General features: G+C 42.1%; 1 non-coding gene across 1 annotated transcript; it reads left to right on the plus strand.

Annotated features, from left to right (window-relative positions):
* Positions 1 to 1,290: 1,290 nt before the first annotated feature.
* TRNAF-GAA lies at positions 1,291 to 1,363 on the plus strand. Its single transcript has one exon. It is a non-coding gene; the product is annotated as a tRNA-Phe (tRNA).
* The last annotated feature ends 2,456 nt before the right edge of the window (positions 1,364 to 3,819 follow it).

The raw sequence follows: 3,819 nt of genomic DNA on the forward strand, positions 1-3,819 counted from the left end.
TGTGTGTGTGTGTGTGTGTGTGTGTGTGTGTGTGTGTGTGTGTGTGTTGGGAGGGGGGAAGAGATCATTTATTAATTTTTCTTCCCTTGGGCAGTGAAGCACAAAAACCAGCAGGCAAAAGGTGTGTGGAACTGATTGGGTAGAAATACATCTTGTTAAAGTGAGAAGCCAGGAAATATTCTAGAAAAGAAGGTATTATTAGCATTTTCATTAAAAGCTGGAGTACGACTGAGCTATACCTCCGGCTTCTTGGCTTCTAAAGCACCAACTTTATTGGGAACTTTTCAACAGGATTTAATTAATTTAGCTTTATTAACCTATTTTTTATTACCCCTATGCTTTGCTCTTCCACTGTTCCAATATACAACTTCCTTGCATCTGGCAATCGCTCGGAAACCGAGATTGTTCTTCTGATTTTGTACCAAAACATCATTAAAATCATTAAAACATTCCCTAAAACCACAGTAGTGATCAAAATTGTGGAAACCTTTTTGGGAAAAGTGTATTTTTGAGGTTTGACGGCTAATAACACCACTTTTTCTTTGGAGTAATACCATAAAATTATATATCAATGGAAAGATACTTTAATCAAGAATGTAATGCAACAAAGTTTGTTCAATTATCTGTACTGTATTCTATGAAACATTATAGCCAAATAACCTGAAAAAGGAAGCACAACTTGCTTCAGTTGATATCAGGTAGCTTTCCTTCGTCTGATGGTAGCCAATGAGCATGAGTGTTTAGAGAGCCAATCGGGTGTCATCTTGTCTTGGCCATGAGCCAATCAGATCACAGTAGGATCCAGTGATTGATCTCATGTGAAGCTGAGAGGAGGACATTTGTCAGTGTGTTATGTGATAGCTATCAAGTTGGTTGGGTTTTTTGGTGTTCTTTCATTTAGTGAGCTTGTAAAATATAATAAAATTAAAGTCATGGTTCAAAGAGTTGGTCGCCCAGAAAGCAATGTAAAATAGTATTATTAAGTGAACAAGGCTACAGCTATAAAGAAATTAGAGAGAAAAATGGGTGGAAATTTAACCAAAGGTGGCATTTTTACTGTACACTTTTCCCAAAAGGTTTCCACAAATTTTGGCCACTACTGTAAGGCATGGAATCGAATAAAAGGAGAATTAAGAAAAAATACGACCAAGAATAAGTGAAGATCTATCCTAGGGATGATACTGAATCCAGTCTTTCTGCTCTGGGATTGCCTCTTGGCTACTCAAAGGAATACCAGTGTGTCCACTTCGGTGGTTGATCTTTGGGATAAAGCTTTGTGTTGAAACAGCTGCAGAAATAGCTCAGTTGGGAGAGCGTTAGACTGAAGTTCTAAAGGTCCCTGGTTCGATCCCGGGTTTCGGCAGAAGCATCTTTCTGCCACAAGGCAGAGGGGGCCCAGGTTGTTCACCAAAGCACCAGAGGGAAAGACGAGAAACAATGGTTGGGAACTGACCAAAGAGAGAAACAACCTGGAATTAAGGAGAAACTTCCTGACAGTGAGGACAATCAACCAGTGGAACAGCTTGCCACCAGAAATCGTGAGCGCTTCATCACTGGAAATTTTCAAGAAGAGACTGGACAATCACCTGTCTGAGATGGTATAGATTCTCCTGCTTGAGCAGGGGGCTGGACTAGAAGACCTCCAAGGTCCCTTCCAGCTCTATTCTATTCTATTCTGAAATGCCTGGAGCAGAGAACCACACTGTTTTTTCCTTCACAAAATAAGAGTTGGCCCCAGCAATTCAAAATAAATTTAATGGCCCTGCACTAAAGCAGATGCTCATCTTTGCTTTCCGACTTTCATGACATTCCAACACTTTTCCAGGCAATCCTTGACTTATCGCAGTTTTTTTAGTGACCCTTCAAAGTCACAACGGCGCTGGAAAAAGTGACCTAGGATCATTTTTCACACTTACGGCCATTGCAACGTCCCCAGGGTCTCGTGATCAAAATTCAGACCCTTGTCACGTGACTCAGATTGACGACGGTCGCGGTGTCCCCCAGGGTCACATGATTCCTTGCACGACCTTCTACGAGCAAAATCAGTGGACGCTTAATAATAATAATAATAATAATAATAATAATAATGAGGATGATGATGATGATGATGATGATGATGATGATGATGATGATAAAGTTGGAAGGGACCTTGGAGGTCATCTAGTCCAACCCCCTACTCAGGCAGGAAACCCTATACCATTTCGGACAAATGGCTGTCCAGTCTCTTCTTAAAAACTTCCAGTGTTGGAGCATTCACCGCTTTTGGAGGCAGGTTGTTCCACTGGTTAATTGTTCTAACTGTCAGGAAGTTTCTCCTTAGTTCTAGGTTGCTTCTCTCCTTGATTAGTTTCCATCCGTTGCTTCTCGTCCTGCCTTCAGGCGCTTTGGAAAATAGCTTGACTCCCTCTTCTTTGGGGCAGCCCCTGAGATACTGGAAGACCGCTATCATGTCCCCCCTCGTCCTTCTCTTAATTAAACTAGACACACCCAATTCCAGCAACCGTTCTTTGTATGTTTTAGCCTCCAGTTCCCTGATCATCTTTGTTGCTCTTCTCTGTGCTCTTTCTAGAGTCTCAACATCTTTTTTACATCGTGGTGACCAAAACTGGATGCTATTTCGCTGTCAGTTTGCATTCGCTGGTTTGGAAAGCTGATTCCTTTGACATGATCTTATTTATGAAATCAGAAGCAGCTCAAGTGAATGTCTTTTTATTTACGAACATTTCTGCCAGCCAGCTGATACTTGGCTTGGGAAGGGCAATAAAACCTAATCAAGTTGCCCCCGGGGTTGGAATAGCAACTTCTGGCTCAGAGAAATTAACATGTAGCTATAGAGGCTTTTGCTTGCTGAAGGAGAACTTGCGTGACCTTGGACCGGGAGGACCATGGAAGGCCCAAGCGTCAGGTTAAACACGTTTGGCTGGTCAGGCTGAAGACAGTCTGGTGGGTGGGAAAGAGACAGATATGAATCAGTTGTCTTTCCCCTCCAGAGCAACTGATTTACAAGATATCTGAGCTAGAGAGAGAGAGAGAAAAAATGAATGTTTGAAGGTCATCCAAGTTTCACGGTTAAGTAACGACTCAAACCCAGCTCTTTCCTTTAAAGTTCGGAAAGCTTTTCTGAGAAATGTGCTTCTTTGTCATTGGCTAAGTCTGAAATGGAAGCTTAAAAACTGAATTCAGGAAACCTTCTTGATTACACGTAGTTCTCGGCTTACAACCATTTGTTCAAGTTTACGACGGCCCTGAAAAACGCGACTTAGGGACCATTTTTCACACGTATGACCCTTATTGCATGCCACGTGATTAAAATCCAGACACTTGGCAAGTGGTTCGTAGTTATGACGGTTGCAGTGTCCCTGGGGGGGGGGGGGTCATGGGACCCCCTTTTCAGAGTTTCTAACAAGCCAAGTCAATGGGGAAGCCAGATTCACTTAACAACCGTCTTACTAACTGAATGACTGCGGTGATTCATTTAACAACGGTGGCAAGAAAGGTCGTAAAATGGGGCAAAGCTCACTTAACAACGGTCTTGCTTAGAAACAGAAATTTTGGGGCTCAATTGTGGTGGTAAGTCGAAGGTTACCTGTGTCACCTTTTTTTCCCCCCTGGAAGAAAGCTTCACCTTTTTTTTTTGTAGAATAAAATTAAAACACACCTCTATCATAAATCATGGTTATGTCTGGATGCACCAGGCAACAGCAGCCCAGCTTTTAAGGCCAAATGTAAAATACATTCTAGTTGGCTTAATTTTAATGGCGTTCACACATCCCACAATGCAACGGGAGACTTTGTAGCTTGCATACATACCAAATGCTG

Source organism: Protobothrops mucrosquamatus, unplaced genomic scaffold (genome assembly GCF_001527695.2).
Source record: "Protobothrops mucrosquamatus isolate PMUCROS unplaced genomic scaffold, P.Mucros_1.0 scaffold8407, whole genome shotgun sequence".
Classification (NCBI taxonomy): domain Eukaryota; kingdom Metazoa; phylum Chordata; class Lepidosauria; order Squamata; family Viperidae; genus Protobothrops; species Protobothrops mucrosquamatus.